The sequence below is a fragment of the Ambystoma mexicanum genome (genome assembly GCF_040938575.1).
Source record: "Ambystoma mexicanum isolate Mex_15411 chromosome 12 unlocalized genomic scaffold, UKY_AmexF1_1 Mex_chr12_unloc.1, whole genome shotgun sequence".
Taxonomy (NCBI): domain Eukaryota; kingdom Metazoa; phylum Chordata; class Amphibia; order Caudata; family Ambystomatidae; genus Ambystoma; species Ambystoma mexicanum.
The window spans coordinates 11812953-11831944 of NW_027182322.1; the positions used below are offsets into that span (position 1 = coordinate 11812953).

At 36.0% G+C, this 18992-nt stretch overlaps 4 non-coding genes across 4 annotated transcripts; all 4 read left to right on the forward strand.

Annotated features, from left to right (window-relative positions):
* The first annotated feature begins 6379 nt into the window (after positions 1 to 6379).
* TRNAR-UCU (transfer RNA arginine (anticodon UCU)) lies at positions 6380 to 6469 on the forward strand. The gene is given in 2 exon segments: positions 6380 to 6416; positions 6434 to 6469. It is a non-coding gene; the product is annotated as a tRNA-Arg (tRNA).
* A 676-nt stretch (positions 6470 to 7145) lies between these two features.
* TRNAR-UCU (transfer RNA arginine (anticodon UCU)) lies at positions 7146 to 7235 on the forward strand. The gene is given in 2 exon segments: positions 7146 to 7182; positions 7200 to 7235. It is a non-coding gene; the product is annotated as a tRNA-Arg (tRNA).
* A 9857-nt stretch (positions 7236 to 17092) lies between these two features.
* Positions 17093 to 17182, forward strand: TRNAR-UCU (transfer RNA arginine (anticodon UCU)). Its single transcript is given in 2 exon segments — positions 17093 to 17129; positions 17147 to 17182. It is a non-coding gene; the product is annotated as a tRNA-Arg (tRNA).
* A 676-nt stretch (positions 17183 to 17858) lies between these two features.
* Positions 17859 to 17948, forward strand: TRNAR-UCU (transfer RNA arginine (anticodon UCU)). The gene is given in 2 exon segments: positions 17859 to 17895; positions 17913 to 17948. It is a non-coding gene; the product is annotated as a tRNA-Arg (tRNA).
* Positions 17949 to 18992: the final 1044 nt, after the last annotated feature.

The following is an 18992-nucleotide window of genomic DNA, read 5'->3' on the forward strand; positions in this document are numbered from 1 at the left end:
TTATTAAGGTATGAAATTGTTGTCCAAACCAATTCACTTGGCAAGAAAATACTGTAATACCCTATTCTCTGAATTTCTCCCCAAGCGAACAAAGGTGCAGTTCAAGGTTTCACCCCGAACTGTGATTCTTGCTACAGACATTTAATGTTTCAGAAAACAATCATTCTTTCATGTATCCCAGAAGGCTTGATAATATGATGTGAAGTAAACACTGGATTGACAAAACTTCGATCATCCCTTAATGTACGCAAGTTGATTTTCATCTGGCTCTGTGGCACAATGGATAGCGCGTTGGACTTCTAAGTGAATTGGCAAAGTCATTCAAAGGTTGTGGGTTCGAATCCGACCAGAGTTGCATTTTTTACTTTCTTATTCAAACAAGGAACATTATGCATGTGAGGAATGTTTATTTTTGGCCGATGCTTTAATCTTAGTATTTGACCCAAGTTGAACCTATGTATCTAATACAGCATGCAACTGAATCAAAAGCAGTCTGCCTTCCATTGCAACAGGAACATATTGCTCATAAGCAATACAACATCACTACCAGAAACTTGGCACTTTTCTAATGTATCCTTCCTTCAGAAACATTGTCTTTATAATAGCTGTAAATGAGATAGACCAAAACACGACACCCTACACTCAGACATTTGTTTCTAGCGACATATAAAGTAAAATCTTCTTTCAAAGCTATTTATGGTATATTCTCTTTGTGTTTTTGTATTGTTAACCAATTGTATGTCTGCACTTTTTATCCAGTTCTTTTTTATTAAGGTATGGAATTGTTGTCCAAACGTATTCAGTTTGCAAGAAAATACAGTAATACCCTATTCTCCGAATTTATCCCTAAAGGAACAAAGGTGTAGTTCAAGGTTTCACCCAGAAGTGTGATTCTTCTGCAGACATTTTATGTTTCAGAAAACAATTATTCTTTCTTGTATCCCAGAAGGCTTGATAATATGATGTGAAGTAAACACTGGATTGACAAAACCTCGATCATCCCCTGATGTACGCAAGTTGATTGTCATCTGGCTCTGTGGCGCAATGGATAGCGCGTTAGACTTCTAAGTGAATTGGCAAAGTCATTCAAAGGTTGTGGGTTCGAATCCCACCAGAGTCGCATTTTTTACTTTCTTATTCAAACAAGGAACATTATGCATGTGAGGAATGTTTATTTTTGGCCGATGCTTTAATCTTAGTATTTGACCCAAGTTGAACCTATGTATCTAATACAGCATGCAACTGAATCAAAAGCAGTCTGCCTTCCATTGCAACAGGAACATATTGCTCATAAGCAATACAACATCACTGCCAGAAACCTTGCACTTTCCTAATGTATCCTTCCTTCAGAAACATTGTCTTTATAATAGCTGTAAATGAGATAGACCAAAAACACGACACCCTACACTCAGACATTTGTTTCTAGCGACATATAAAGTAAAATCTTCTTTCAAAGCTATTTATGGTATATTCTCTTTGTGTTTTTGTATTGTTAACCAATTGTATGGCTGCACTTTTTATCCAGTTCTTTTTTATTAAGGTATGGAATTGTTGTCCAAACGTATTCAGTTTGCAAGAAAATACAGTAATACCCTATTCTCCGAATTTATCCCTAAAGGAACAAAGGTGTAGTTCAAGGTTTCACCCAGAAGTGTGATTCTTCTACAGACATTTTATGTTTCAGAAAACAATTATTCTTTCTTGTATCCCAGAAGGCTTGATAATATGATGTGAAGTAAACACTGGATTGACAAAACTTCGATCATCCCTTAATGTACGCAAGTCGATTTTCATCTGGCTCTGTGGCGCAATGGATAGCGCGTTGGACTTCTAAGTGAATTGGCAAAGTCATTCAAAGGTTGTGGCTTCGAATCCCACCAGAGTCGTATTTTTTACTTTCTTATTCAAACAAGGAACATTATGCATGTGAGGAATGTTTATTTTTGGCCGATGCTTTAATCTTAGTATTTGACCCAAGTTGAACCTATGTATCTAATACAGCATGCAACTGAATCAAAAGCAGTCTGCCTTCCATTGCAACAGGAACATATTGCTCATAAGGAATACAACATCACTGCCAAAAATTTTGCACTTTCCTAATGTATCCTTCCTTCAGAAACATTGTCTTTATAATAGCTGTAAATGAGATAGACCAAAAACACGACACCCTACACTCAGACATTTGTTTCTAGCGACATATAAAGTAAAATCTTCTTTCAAAGCTATTTATGGTATATTCTCTTTGTGTTTTTGTATTGTTAACCAATTGTATGGCTGCACTTTTTATCCAGTTCTTTTTTATTAAGGTATGGAATTGTTGTCCAAACGTATTCAGTTTGCAAGAAAATACAGTAATACCCTATTCTCCGAATTTATCCCTAAAGGAACAAAGGTGTAGTTCAAGGTTTCACCCAGAAGTGTGATTCTTCTACAGACATTTTATGTTTCAGAAAACAATTATTCTTTCTTGTATCCCAGAAGGCTTGATAATATGATGTGAAGTAAACACTGGATTGACAAAACTTCGATCACCCCTTAATGTACGCAAGTTGATTTTCATCTGGCTCTGTGGCGCAATGGATAGCGCGTTGGACTTCTAAGTGAATTGGCAAAGTCATTCAAAGGTTGTGGGTACGAATCCCACCAGAGTCGCATTTTTTACTTTCTAATTCAAACAAGGAACATTATGCATGTGAGGAATGTTTATTTTTGGCCGATGCTTTAATCTTAGTATTTGACCCAAGTTGAACCTATGTATCTAATACAGCATGCAACTGAATCAAAAGCAGTCTGCCTTCCATTGCAACAGGAACATATTGCTCATAAGCAATACAACATCACTACCAGAAACTTGGCACTTTTCTAATGTATCCTTCCTTCAGAAACATTGTCTTTATAATAGCTGTAAATGAGATAGACCAAAAACACGACACCCTACACTCAGACATTTGTTTCTAGCGACATATAAAGTAAAATCTTCTTTCAAAGCTATTTATGGTATATTCTCTTTGTGTTTTTGTATTGTTAACCAATTGTATGGCTGCACTTTTTATCCAGTTCTTTTTTATTAAGGTATGGAATTGTTGTCCAAACGTATTCAGTTTGCAAGAAAATACAGTAATACCCTATTCTCCGAATTTATCCCTAAAGGAACAAAAGTGTAGTTCAAGGTTTCACCCAGAAGTGTGATTCTTCTACAGACATTTTATGTTTCAGAAAACAATTATTCTTTCTTGTATCCCAGAAGGCTTGATAATATGATGTGAAGTAAACACTGGATTGACAAAACTTCGATCATCCCTTAATGTACGCAAGTTCATTTTCCTCTGGCTCTGTGGTGCAATGGATAGCGCGTTGGACTTCTAAGTGAATTGGCAAAGTCATTCAAAGGTTGTGGGTTTGAATCCCACCAGAGTCGCATTTTATACTTTCTAATTCAAACAAGGTACATTATGCATGTGAGGAATGTTTATTTTTGGCCGATGCTTTAATCTTAGTATTTGACCCAAGTTGAACCTATGTATCTAATACTGCATGCAACTGAATCAAAAACAGTCTGCCTTCCATTGCAACAGGAACATATTGCTCATAAGCAATACAACATCACTGCCAGAAACTTTGCACTTTCCTAATGTATCCTTCCTTCAGAAACATTGTATTTATAATAGCTGTAAATGAGATAGACCAAAAACACGACACCCGACACTCAGACATTTGTTTCTAGCGACATATAAAGTAAAATCTTCTTTCAAAGCTATCTTTGTGTTTTTGTATTGTTAACCAATTGTATGTCTGCACTTTTTATCCAGTTCTTTTTTATTAAGGTATGAAATTGTTGTCCAAACCAATTCACTTGGCAAGAAAATACTGTAATACCCTATTCTCTGAATTTCTCCCCAAGCGAACAAAGGTGCAGTTCAAGGTTTCACCCCGAACTGTGATTCTTGCTACAGACATTTAATGTTTCAGAAAACAATCATTCTTTCATGTATCCCAGAAGGCTTGATAATGTGATGTGAAGTAAACACTGGATTGACAAAACTTAGATCATCCCTTACTGTATGCAAGTGGATTTTCATCTGGCTCTGTGGCGCAATGGATAGCGCGTTGGACTTCTAAGTGAATTGGCAAAGTCATTCAAAGGTTGTGGGTTCGAATCCAACCAGAGTCGCATTTTTTACTTTCTTATTCAAATAAGGAACATTATGCATGTGAGGAATGTTTATTTTTGGCCGATGCTTTAATCTTAGTATTTCACCCAAGTTGAACCTATGTATCTAATACAGCATGCAACTGAATCAAAAGCAGTCTGCCTTCCATGGCAACAGGAACATATTGCTCATAAGCAATACAACATCACTGCCAGAAACTTTGCACTTTCCTAATGTATCCTTCCTTCAGAAACATTGTCTTTATAATAGCTGTAAATGAGATAGACCAAAAACACGACACCCTACACTCAGACATTTGTTTCTAGCGACATATAAAGTAAAATCTTCTTTCAAAGCTATTTATGGTATATTCTCTTTGTGTTTTTGTATTGTTAACCAATTGCATGTCTGCACTTTTTATCCAGTTCTTTTTTATTAAGGTATGGAAATGTTGTCCAAACGTATTCAGTTTGCAAGAAAATACAGTAATACCCTATTCTCCGAATTTATCCCTAAAGGAACAAAGGTGTAGTTCAAGGTTTCAGCCAGAAGTGTGATTCTTCTACAGACATTTTATGTTTCAGAAAACAATTATTCTTTCTTGTATCCCAGAAAGCTTGATAATATGATGTGAAGTAAACACTGGATTGACAAAACTTTGATCATCCCTTAATGTACGCAAGTTAATTTTCATCTGGATCTGTGGCGGAATGGATAGCGCGTTGGACTTCTAAGTGAATTGGCAAAGTCATTCAAAGGTTGTGGCTTTGAATACCACCAGAGTTGCATTTTTTACTTTCTTATTCAAACAAGGAACATTATGCATGTGAGGAATGTTTATTTTTGGCCGATGCTTTAATCTTAGTATTTGACCCAAGTTGAACCTATGTATCTAATACAGCATGCAACTGAATCAAAAGCAGTCTGCCTTCCATTGCAACAGGAACATATTGCTCATAAGGAATACAACATCACTGCCAAAAACTTTGCACTTTCCTAATGTATCCTTCCTTCAGAAACATTGTCTTTATAATAGCTGTAAATGAGATAGACCAAAAACACGACACCCTACACTCAGACATTTGTTTCTAGCGACATATAAAGTAAAATCTTCTTTCAAAGCTATTTATGGTATATTCTCTTTGTGTTTTTGTATTGTTAACCAATTGTATGGCTGCACTTTTTATCCAGTTCTTTTTTATTAAGGTATGAAATTGTTGTCCAAACCAATTCACTTGGCAAGAAAATACTGTAATACCCTATTCTCTGAATTTCTCCCCAAGCGAACAAAGGTGCAGTTCAAGGTTTCACCCCGAACTGTGATTCTTGCTACAGACATTTAATGTTTCAGAAAACAATCATTCTTTCATGTATCCCAGAAGGCTTGATAATATGATGTGAAGTAAACACTGGATTGACAAAACTTCGATCATCCCTTAATGTACGCAAGTTGATTTTCATCTGGCTCTGTGGCACAATGGATAGCGCGTTGGACTTCTAAGTGAATTGGCAAAGTCATTCAAAGGTTGTGGGTTCGAATCCGACCAGAGTTGCATTTTTTACTTTCTTATTCAAACAAGGAACATTATGCATGTGAGGAATGTTTATTTTTGGCCGATGCTTTAATCTTAGTATTTGACCCAAGTTGAACCTATGTATCTAATACAGCATGCAACTGAATCAAAAGCAGTCTGCCTTCCATTGCAACAGGAACATATTGCTCATAAGCAATACAACATCACTACCAGAAACTTGGCACTTTTCTAATGTATCCTTCCTTCAGAAACATTGTCTTTATAATAGCTGTAAATGAGATAGACCAAAACACGACACCCTACACTCAGACATTTGTTTCTAGCGACATATAAAGTAAAATCTTCTTTCAAAGCTATTTATGGTATATTCTCTTTGTGTTTTTGTATTGTTAACCAATTGTATGTCTGCACTTTTTATCCAGTTCTTTTTTATTAAGGTATGGAATTGTTGTCCAAACGTATTCAGTTTGCAAGAAAATACAGTAATACCCTATTCTCCGAATTTATCCCTAAAGGAACAAAGGTGTAGTTCAAGGTTTCACCCAGAAGTGTGATTCTTCTACAGACATTTTATGTTTCAGAAAACAATTATTCTTTCTTGTATCCCAGAAGGCTTGATAATATGATGTGAAGTAAACACTGGATTGACAAAACCTCGATCATCCCCTGATGTACGCAAGTTGATTGTCATCTGGCTCTGTGGCGCAATGGATAGCGCGTTGGACTTCTAAGTGAATTGGCAAAGTCATTCAAAGGTTGTGGGTTCGAATCCCACCAGAGTCGCATTTTTTACTTTCTTATTCAAACAAGGAACATTATGCATGTGAGGAATGTTTATTTTTGGCCGATGCTTTAATCTTAGTATTTGACCCAAGTTGAACCTATGTATCTAATACAGCATGCAACTGAATCAAAAGCAGTCTGCCTTCCATTGCAACAGGAACATATTGCTCATAAGCAATACAACATCACTGCCAGAAACCTTGCACTTTCCTAATGTATCCTTCCTTCAGAAACATTGTCTTTATAATAGCTGTAAATGAGATAGACCAAAAACACGACACCCTACACTCAGACATTTGTTTCTAGCGACATATAAAGTAAAATCTTCTTTCAAAGCTATTTATGGTATATTCTCTTTGTGTTTTTGTATTGTTAACCAATTGTATGGCTGCACTTTTTATCCAGTTCTTTTTTATTAAGGTATGGAATTGTTGTCCAAACGTATTCAGTTTGCAAGAAAATACAGTAATACCCTATTCTCCGAATTTATCCCTAAAGGAACAAAGGTGTAGTTCAAGGTTTCACCCAGAAGTGTGATTCTTCTACAGACATTTTATGTTTCAGAAAACAATTATTCTTTCTTGTATCCCAGAAGGCTTGATAATATGATGTGAAGTAAACACTGGATTGACAAAACCTCGATCATCCCCTGATGTACGCAAGTTGATTGTCATCTGGCTCTGTGGCGCAATGGATAGCGCGTTGGACTTCTAAGTGAATTGGCAAAGTCATTCAAAGGTTGTGGGTTCGAATCCCACCAGAGTCGCATTTTTTACTTTCTTATTCAAACAAGGAACATTATGCATGTGAGGAATGTTTATTTTTGGCCGATGCTTTAATCTTAGTATTTGACCCAAGTTGAACCTATGTATCTAATACAGCATGCAACTGAATCAAAAGCAGTCTGCCTTCCATTGCAACAGGAACATATTGCTCATAAGCAATACAACATCACTGCCAGAAACTTTGCACTTTCCTAATGTATCCTTCCTTCAGAAACATTGTCTTTATAATAGCTGTAAATGAGATAGACCAAAAACACGACACCCTACACTCAGACATTTGTTTCTAGCGACATATAAAGTAAAATCTTCTTTCAAAGCTATTTATGGTATATTCTCTTTGTGTTTTTGTATTGTTAACCAATTGCATGTCTGCACTTTTTATCCAGTTCTTTTTTTATTAAGGTATGGAAATGTTGTCCAAACGTATTCAGTTTGCAAGAAAATACAGTAATACCCTATTCTCCGAATTTATCCCTAAAGGAACAAAGGTGTAGTTCAAGGTTTCACCCAGAAGTGTGATTCTTCTACAGACATTTTATGTTTCAGAAAACAATTATTCTTTCTTGTATCCCAGAAAGCTTGATAATATGATGTGAAGTAAACACTGGATTGACAAAACTTCGATCATCCCTTACTGTACGCAAGTGGATTTTTATCTCCCTCTGTGGCGCAATGGATAGCGCATTGGACTTCTAAGTGAATTTGCAAAGTCATTCAAAGGTTGTGGGTTTGAATCCCACCAGAGTCGCATTTTTTACTTTCTTATTCAAACAAGGAACATTATGCATGTGAGGAATGTTTATTTTTGGCCGATGCTTTAATCTTAGTATTTGACCCAAGTTGAACCTATGTATCTAATACAGCATGCAACTGAATCAAAAGCAGTCTGCCTTCCATTGCAACAGGAACATATTGCTCATAAGGAATACAACATCACTGCCAAAAACTTTGCACTTTCCTAATGTATCCTTCCTTCAGAAACATTGTCTTTATAATAGCTGTAAATGAGATAGACCAAAAACACGACACCCTACACTCAGACATTTGTTTCTAGCGACATATAAAGTAAAATCTTCTTTCAAAGCTATTTATGGTATATTCTCTTTGTGTTTTTGTATTGTTAACCAATTGTATGGCTGCACTTTTTATCCAGTTCTTTTTTATTAAGGTATGAAATTGTTGTCCAAACCAATTCACTTGGCAAGAAAATACTGTAATACCCTATTCTCTGAATTTCTCCCCAAGCGAACAAAGGTGCAGTTCAAGGTTTCACCCCGAACTGTGATTCTTGCTACAGACATTTAATGTTTCAGAAAACAATCATTCTTTCATGTATCCCAGAAGGCTTGATAATATGATGTGAAGTAAACACTGGATTGACAAAACTTCGATCATCCCTTAATGTACGCAAGTTGATTTTCATCTGGCTCTGTGGCACAATGGATAGCGCGTTGGACTTCTAAGTGAATTGGCAAAGTCATTCAAAGGTTGTGGGTTCGAATCCGACCAGAGTTGCATTTTTTACTTTCTTATTCAAACAAGGAACATTATGCATGTGAGGAATGTTTATTTTTGGCCGATGCTTTAATCTTAGTATTTGACCCAAGTTGAACCTATGTATCTAATACAGCATGCAACTGAATCAAAATCAGTCTGCCTTCCATTGCAACAGGAACATATTGCTCATAAGCAATACAACATCACTACCAGAAACTTGGCACTTTTCTAATGTATCCTTCCTTCAGAAACATTGTCTTTATAATAGCTGTAAATGAGATAGACCAAAACACGACACCCTACACTCAGACATTTGTTTCTAGCGACATATAAAGTAAAATCTTCTTTCAAAGCTATTTATGGTATATTCTCTTTGTGTTTTTGTATTGTTAACCAATTGTATGTCTGCACTTTTTATCCAGTTCTTTTTTATTAAGGTATGGAATTGTTGTCCAAACGTATTCAGTTTGCAAGAAAATACAGTAATACCCTATTCTCCGAATTTATCCCTAAAGGAACAAAGGTGTAGTTCAAGGTTTCACCCAGAAGTGTGATTCTTCTGCAGACATTTTATGTTTCAGAAAACAATTATTCTTTCTTGTATCCCAGAAGGCTTGATAATATGATGTGAAGTAAACACTGGATTGACAAAACCTCGATCATCCCCTGATGTACGCAAGTTGATTGTCATCTGGCTCTGTGGCGCAATGGATAGCGCGTTAGACTTCTAAGTGAATTGGCAAAGTCATTCAAAGGTTGTGGGTTCGAATCCCACCAGAGTCGCATTTTTTACTTTCTTATTCAAACAAGGAACATTATGCATGTGAGGAATGTTTATTTTTGGCCGATGCTTTAATCTTAGTATTTGACCCAAGTTGAACCTATGTATCTAATACAGCATGCAACTGAATCAAAAGCAGTCTGCCTTCCATTGCAACAGGAACATATTGCTCATAAGCAATACAACATCACTGCCAGAAACCTTGCACTTTCCTAATGTATCCTTCCTTCAGAAACATTGTCTTTATAATAGCTGTAAATGAGATAGACCAAAAACACGACACCCTACACTCAGACATTTGTTTCTAGCGACATATAAAGTAAAATCTTCTTTCAAAGCTATTTATGGTATATTCTCTTTGTGTTTTTGTATTGTTAACCAATTGCATGTCTGCACTTTTTATCCAGTTCTTTTTTTATTAAGGTATGGAAATGTTGTCCAAACGTATTCAGTTTGCAAGAAAATACAGTAATACCCTATTCTCCGAATTTATCCCTAAAGGAACAAAGGTGTAGTTCAAGGTTTCACCCAGAAGTGTGATTCTTCTACAGACATTTTATGTTTCAGAAAACAATTATTCTTTCTTGTATCCCAGAAAGCTTGATAATATGATGTGAAGTAAACACTGGATTGACAAAACTTCGATCATCCCTTACTGTACGCAAGTGGATTTTTATCTCCCTCTGTGGCGCAATGGATAGCGCATTGGACTTCTAAGTGAATTTGCAAAGTCATTCAAAGGTTGTGGGTTTGAATCCCACCAGAGTCGCATTTTTTACTTTCTTATTCAAACAAGGAACATTATGCATGTGAGGAATGTTTATTTTTGGCCGATGCTTTAATCTTAGTATTTGACCCAAGTTGAACCTATGTATCTAATACAGCATGCAACTGAATCAAAAGCAGTCTGCCTTCCATTGCAACAGGAACATATTGCTCATAAGGAATACAACATCACTGCCAAAAACTTTGCACTTTCCTAATGTATCCTTCCTTCAGAAACATTGTCTTTATAATAGCTGTAAATGAGATAGACCAAAAACACGACACCCTACACTCAGACATTTGTTTCTAGCGACATATAAAGTAAAATCTTCTTTCAAAGCTATTTATGGTATATTCTCTTTGTGTTTTTGTATTGTTAACCAATTGTATGGCTGCACTTTTTATCCAGTTCTTTTTTATTAAGGTATGAAATTGTTGTCCAAACCAATTCACTTGGCAAGAAAATACTGTAATACCCTATTCTCTGAATTTCTCCCCAAGCGAACAAAGGTGCAGTTCAAGGTTTCACCCCGAACTGTGATTCTTGCTACAGACATTTAATGTTTCAGAAAACAATCATTCTTTCATGTATCCCAGAAGGCTTGATAATATGATGTGAAGTAAACACTGGATTGACAAAACTTCGATCATCCCTTAATGTACGCAAGTTGATTTTCATCTGGCTCTGTGGCACAATGGATAGCGCGTTGGACTTCTAAGTGAATTGGCAAAGTCATTCAAAGGTTGTGGGTTCGAATCCGACCAGAGTTGCATTTTTTACTTTCTTATTCAAACAAGGAACATTATGCATGTGAGGAATGTTTATTTTTGGCCGATGCTTTAATCTTAGTATTTGACCCAAGTTGAACCTATGTATCTAATACAGCATGCAACTGAATCAAAAGCAGTCTGCCTTCCATTGCAACAGGAACATATTGCTCATAAGCAATACAACATCACTACCAGAAACTTGGCACTTTTCTAATGTATCCTTCCTTCAGAAACATTGTCTTTATAATAGCTGTAAATGAGATAGACCAAAACACGACACCCTACACTCAGACATTTGTTTCTAGCGACATATAAAGTAAAATCTTCTTTCAAAGCTATTTATGGTATATTCTCTTTGTGTTTTTGTATTGTTAACCAATTGTATGTCTGCACTTTTTATCCAGTTCTTTTTTATTAAGGTATGGAATTGTTGTCCAAACGTATTCAGTTTGCAAGAAAATACAGTAATACCCTATTCTCCGAATTTATCCCTAAAGGAACAAAGGTGTAGTTCAAGGTTTCACCCAGAAGTGTGATTCTTCTGCAGACATTTTATGTTTCAGAAAACAATTATTCTTTCTTGTATCCCAGAAGGCTTGATAATATGATGTGAAGTAAACACTGGATTGACAAAACCTCGATCATCCCCTGATGTACGCAAGTTGATTGTCATCTGGCTCTGTGGCGCAATGGATAGCGCGTTAGACTTCTAAGTGAATTGGCAAAGTCATTCAAAGGTTGTGGGTTCGAATCCCACCAGAGTCGCATTTTTTACTTTCTTATTCAAACAAGGAACATTATGCATGTGAGGAATGTTTATTTTTGGCCGATGCTTTAATCTTAGTATTTGACCCAAGTTGAACCTATGTATCTAATACAGCATGCAACTGAATCAAAAGCAGTCTGCCTTCCATTGCAACAGGAACATATTGCTCATAAGCAATACAACATCACTGCCAGAAACCTTGCACTTTCCTAATGTATCCTTCCTTCAGAAACATTGTCTTTATAATAGCTGTAAATGAGATAGACCAAAAACACGACACCCTACACTCAGACATTTGTTTCTAGCGACATATAAAGTAAAATCTTCTTTCAAAGCTATTTATGGTATATTCTCTTTGTGTTTTTGTATTGTTAACCAATTGTATGGCTGCACTTTTTATCCAGTTCTTTTTTATTAAGGTATGGAATTGTTGTCCAAACGTATTCAGTTTGCAAGAAAATACAGTAATACCCTATTCTCCGAATTTATCCCTAAAGGAACAAAGGTGTAGTTCAAGGTTTCACCCAGAAGTGTGATTCTTCTACAGACATTTTATGTTTCAGAAAACAATTATTCTTTCTTGTATCCCAGAAGGCTTGATAATATGATGTGAAGTAAACACTGGATTGACAAAACTTCGATCATCCCTTAATGTACGCAAGTCGATTTTCATCTGGCTCTGTGGCGCAATGGATAGCGCGTTGGACTTCTAAGTGAATTGGCAAAGTCATTCAAAGGTTGTGGCTTCGAATCCCACCAGAGTCGTATTTTTTACTTTCTTATTCAAACAAGGAACATTATGCATGTGAGGAATGTTTATTTTTGGCCGATGCTTTAATCTTAGTATTTGACCCAAGTTGAACCTATGTATCTAATACAGCATGCAACTGAATCAAAAGCAGTCTGCCTTCCATTGCAACAGGAACATATTGCTCATAAGGAATACAACATCACTGCCAAAAATTTTGCACTTTCCTAATGTATCCTTCCTTCAGAAACATTGTCTTTATAATAGCTGTAAATGAGATAGACCAAAAACACGACACCCTACACTCAGACATTTGTTTCTAGCGACATATAAAGTAAAATCTTCTTTCAAAGCTATTTATGGTATATTCTCTTTGTGTTTTTGTATTGTTAACCAATTGTATGGCTGCACTTTTTATCCAGTTCTTTTTTATTAAGGTATGGAATTGTTGTCCAAACGTATTCAGTTTGCAAGAAAATACAGTAATACCCTATTCTCCGAATTTATCCCTAAAGGAACAAAGGTGTAGTTCAAGGTTTCACCCAGAAGTGTGATTCTTCTACAGACATTTTATGTTTCAGAAAACAATTATTCTTTCTTGTATCCCAGAAGGCTTGATAATATGATGTGAAGTAAACACTGGATTGACAAAACTTCGATCACCCCTTAATGTACGCAAGTTGATTTTCATCTGGCTCTGTGGCGCAATGGATAGCGCGTTGGACTTCTAAGTGAATTGGCAAAGTCATTCAAAGGTTGTGGGTACGAATCCCACCAGAGTCGCATTTTTTACTTTCTAATTCAAACAAGGAACATTATGCATGTGAGGAATGTTTATTTTTGGCCGATGCTTTAATCTTAGTATTTGACCCAAGTTGAACCTATGTATCTAATACAGCATGCAACTGAATCAAAAGCAGTCTGCCTTCCATTGCAACAGGAACATATTGCTCATAAGCAATACAACATCACTACCAGAAACTTGGCACTTTTCTAATGTATCCTTCCTTCAGAAACATTGTCTTTATAATAGCTGTAAATGAGATAGACCAAAAACACGACACCCTACACTCAGACATTTGTTTCTAGCGACATATAAAGTAAAATCTTCTTTCAAAGCTATTTATGGTATATTCTCTTTGTGTTTTTGTATTGTTAACCAATTGTATGGCTGCACTTTTTATCCAGTTCTTTTTTATTAAGGTATGGAATTGTTGTCCAAACGTATTCAGTTTGCAAGAAAATACAGTAATACCCTATTCTCCGAATTTATCCCTAAAGGAACAAAAGTGTAGTTCAAGGTTTCACCCAGAAGTGTGATTCTTCTACAGACATTTTATGTTTCAGAAAACAATTATTCTTTCTTGTATCCCAGAAGGCTTGATAATATGATGTGAAGTAAACACTGGATTGACAAAACTTCGATCATCCCTTAATGTACGCAAGTTCATTTTCCTCTGGCTCTGTGGTGCAATGGATAGCGCGTTGGACTTCTAAGTGAATTGGCAAAGTCATTCAAAGGTTGTGGGTTTGAATCCCACCAGAGTCGCATTTTATACTTTCTAATTCAAACAAGGTACATTATGCATGTGAGGAATGTTTATTTTTGGCCGATGCTTTAATCTTAGTATTTGACCCAAGTTGAACCTATGTATCTAATACTGCATGCAACTGAATCAAAAACAGTCTGCCTTCCATTGCAACAGGAACATATTGCTCATAAGCAATACAACATCACTGCCAGAAACTTTGCACTTTCCTAATGTATCCTTCCTTCAGAAACATTGTATTTATAATAGCTGTAAATGAGATAGACCAAAAACACGACACCCGACACTCAGACATTTGTTTCTAGCGACATATAAAGTAAAATCTTCTTTCAAAGCTATCTTTGTGTTTTTGTATTGTTAACCAATTGTATGTCTGCACTTTTTATCCAGTTCTTTTTTATTAAGGTATGAAATTGTTGTCCAAACCAATTCACTTGGCAAGAAAATACTGTAATACCCTATTCTCTGAATTTCTCCCCAAGCGAACAAAGGTGCAGTTCAAGGTTTCACCCCGAACTGTGATTCTTGCTACAGACATTTAATGTTTCAGAAAACAATCATTCTTTCATGTATCCCAGAAGGCTTGATAATGTGATGTGAAGTAAACACTGGATTGACAAAACTTAGATCATCCCTTACTGTATGCAAGTGGATTTTCATCTGGCTCTGTGGCGCAATGGATAGCGCGTTGGACTTCTAAGTGAATTGGCAAAGTCATTCAAAGGTTGTGGGTTCGAATCCAACCAGAGTCGCATTTTTTACTTTCTTATTCAAATAAGGAACATTATGCATGTGAGGAATGTTTATTTTTGGCCGATGCTTTAATCTTAGTATTTCACCCAAGTTGAACCTATGTATCTAATACAGCATGCAACTGAATCAAAAGCAGTCTGCCTTCCATGGCAACAGGAACATATTGCTCATAAGCAATACAACATCACTGCCAGAAACTTTGCACTTTCCTAATGTATCCTTCCTTCAGAAACATTGTCTTTATAATAGCTGTAAATGAGATAGACCAAAAACACGACACCCTACACTCAGACATTTGTTTCTAGCGACATATAAAGTAAAATCTTCTTTCAAAGCTATTTATGGTATATTCTCTTTGTGTTTTTGTATTGTTAACCAATTGCATGTCTGCACTTTTTATCCAGTTCTTTTTTATTAAGGTATGGAAATGTTGTCCAAACGTATTCAGTTTGCAAGAAAATACAGTAATACCCTATTCTCCGAATTTATCCCTAAAGGAACAAAGGTGTAGTTCAAGGTTTCAGCCAGAAGTGTGATTCTTCTACAGACATTTTATGTTTCAGAAAACAATTATTCTTTCTTGTATCCCAGAAAGCTTGATAATATGATGTGAAGTAAACACTGGATTGACAAAACTTTGATCATCCCTTAATGTACGCAAGTTAATTTTCATTTGGATCTGTGGCGGAATGGATAGCGCGTTGGACTTCTAAGTGAATTGGCAAAGTCATTCAAAGGTTGTGGCTTTGAATACCACCAGAGTTGCATTTTTTACTTTCTTATTCAAACAAGGAACATTATGCATGTGAGGAATGTTTATTTTTGGCCGATGCTTTAATCTTAGTATTTGACCCAAGTTGAACCTATGTATCTAATACAGCATGCAACTGAATCAAAAGCAGTCTGCCTTCCATTGCAACAGGAACATATTGCTCATAAGGAATACAACATCACTGCCAAAAACTTTGCACTTTCCTAATGTATCCTTCCTTCAGAAACATTGTCTTTATAATAGCTGTAAATGAGATAGACCAAAAACACGACACCCTACACTCAGACATTTGTTTCTAGCGACATATAAAGTAAAATCTTCTTTCAAAGCTATTTATGGTATATTCTCTTTGTGTTTTTGTATTGTTAACCAATTGTATGGCTGCACTTTTTATCCAGTTCTTTTTTATTAAGGTATGAAATTGTTGTCCAAACCAATTCACTTGGCAAGAAAATACTGTAATACCCTATTCTCTGAATTTCTCCCCAAGCGAACAAAGGTGCAGTTCAAGGTTTCACCCCGAACTGTGATTCTTGCTACAGACATTTAATGTTTCAGAAAACAATCATTCTTTCATGTATCCCAGAAGGCTTGATAATATGATGTGAAGTAAACACTGGATTGACAAAACTTCGATCATCCCTTAATGTACGCAAGTTGATTTTCATCTGGCTCTGTGGCACAATGGATAGCGCGTTGGACTTCTAAGTGAATTGGCAAAGTCATTCAAAGGTTGTGGGTTCGAATCCGACCAGAGTTGCATTTTTTACTTTCTTATTCAAACAAGGAACATTATGCATGTGAGGAATGTTTATTTTTGGCCGATGCTTTAATCTTAGTATTTGACCCAAGTTGAACCTATGTATCTAATACAGCATGCAACTGAATCAAAAGCAGTCTGCCTTCCATTGCAACAGGAACATATTGCTCATAAGCAATACAACATCACTACCAGAAACTTGGCACTTTTCTAATGTATCCTTCCTTCAGAAACATTGTCTTTATAATAGCTGTAAATGAGATAGACCAAAACACGACACCCTACACTCAGACATTTGTTTCTAGCGACATATAAAGTAAAATCTTCTTTCAAAGCTATTTATGGTATATTCTCTTTGTGTTTTTGTATTGTTAACCAATTGTATGTCTGCACTTTTTATCCAGTTCTTTTTTATTAAGGTATGGAATTGTTGTCCAAACGTATTCAGTTTGCAAGAAAATACAGTAATACCCTATTCTCCGAATTTATCCCTAAAGGAACAAAGGTGTAGTTCAAGGTTTCACCCAGAAGTGTGATTCTTCTACAGACATTTTATGTTTCAGAAAACAATTATTCTTTCTTGTATCCCAGAAGGCTTGATAATATGATGTGAAGTAAACACTGGATTGACAAAACCTCGATCATCCCCTGATGTACGCAAGTTGATTGTCATCTGGCTCTGTGGCGCAATGGATAGCGCGTTGGACTTCTAAGTGAATTGGCAAAGTCATTCAAAGGTTGTGGGTTCGAATCCCACCAGAGTCGCATTTTTTACTTTCTTATTCAAACAAGGAACATTATGCATGTGAGGAATGTTTATTTTTGGCCGATGCTTTAATCTTAGTATTTGACCCAAGTTGAACCTATGTATCTAATACAGCATGCAACTGAATCAAAAGCAGTCTGCCTTCCATTGCAACAGGAACATATTGCTCATAAGCAATACAACATCACTGCCAGAAACCTTGCACTTTCCTAATGTATCCTTCCTTCAGAAACATTGTCTTTATAATAGCTGTAAATGAGATAGACCAAAAACACGACACCCTACACTCAGACATTTGTTTCTAGCGACATATAAAGTAAAATCTTCTTTCAAAGCTATTTATGGTATATTCTCTTTGTGTTTTTGTATTGTTAACCAATTGTATGGCTGCACTTTTTATCCAGTTCTTTTTTATTAAGGTATGGAATTGTTGTCCAAACGTATTCAGTTTGCAAGAAAATACAGTAATACCCTATTCTCCGAATTTATCCCTAAAGGAACAAAGGTGTAGTTCAAGGTTTCACCCAGAAGTGTGATTCTTCTACAGACATTTTATGTTTCAGAAAACAATTATTCTTTCTTGTATCCCAGAAGGCTTGATAATATGATGTGAAGTAAACACTGGATTGACAAAACCTCGATCATCCCCTGATGTACGCAAGTTGATTGTCATCTGGCTCTGTGGCGCAATGGATAGCGCGTTGGACTTCTAAGTGAATTGGCAAAGTCATTCAAAGGTTGTGGGTTCGAATCCCACCAGAGTCGCATTTTTTACTTTCTTATTCAAACAAGGAACATTATGCATGTGAGGAATGTTTATTTTTGGCCGATGCTTTAATCTTAGTATTTGACCCAAGTTGAACCTATGTATCTAATACAGCATGCAACTGAATCAAAAGCAGTCTGCCTTCCATTGCAACAGGAACATATTGCTCATAAGCAATACAACATCACTGCCAGAAACTTTGCACTTTCCTAATGTATCCTTCCTTCAGAAACATTGTCTTTATAATAGCTGTAAATGAGATAGACCAAAAACACGACACCCTACACTCAGACATTTGTTTCTAGCGACATATAAAGTAAAATCTTCTTTCAAAGCTATTTATGGTATATTCTCTTTGTGTTTTTGTATTGTTAACCAATTGCATGTCTGCACTTTTTATCCAGTTCTTTTTTTATTAAGGTATGGAAATGTTGTCCAAACGTATTCAGTTTGCAAGAAAATACAGTAATACCCTATTCTCCGAATTTATCCCTAAAGGAACAAAGGTGTAGTTCAAGGTTTCACCCAGAAGTGTGATTCTTCTACAGACATTTTATGTTTCAGAAAACAATTATTCTTTCTTGTATCCCAGAAAGCTTGATAATATGATGTGAAGTAAACACTGGATTGACAAAACTTCGATCATCCCTTACTGTACGCAAGTGGATTTTTATCTCCCTCTGTGGCGCAATGGATAGCGCATTGGACTTCTAAGTGAATTTGCAAAGTCATTCAAAGGTTGTGGGTTTGAATCCCACCAGAGTCGCATTTTTTACTTTCTTATTCAAACAAGGAACATTATGCATGTGAGGAATGTTTATTTTTGGCCGATGCTTTAATCTTAGTATTTGACCCAAGTTGAACCTATGTATCTAATACAGCATGCAACTGAATCAAAAGCAGTCTGCCTTCCATTGCAACAGGAACATATTGCTCATAAGGAATACAACATCACTGCCAAAAACTTTGCACTTTCCTAATGTATCCTTCCTTCAGAAACATTGTCTTTATAATAGCTGTAAATGAGATAGACCAAAAACACG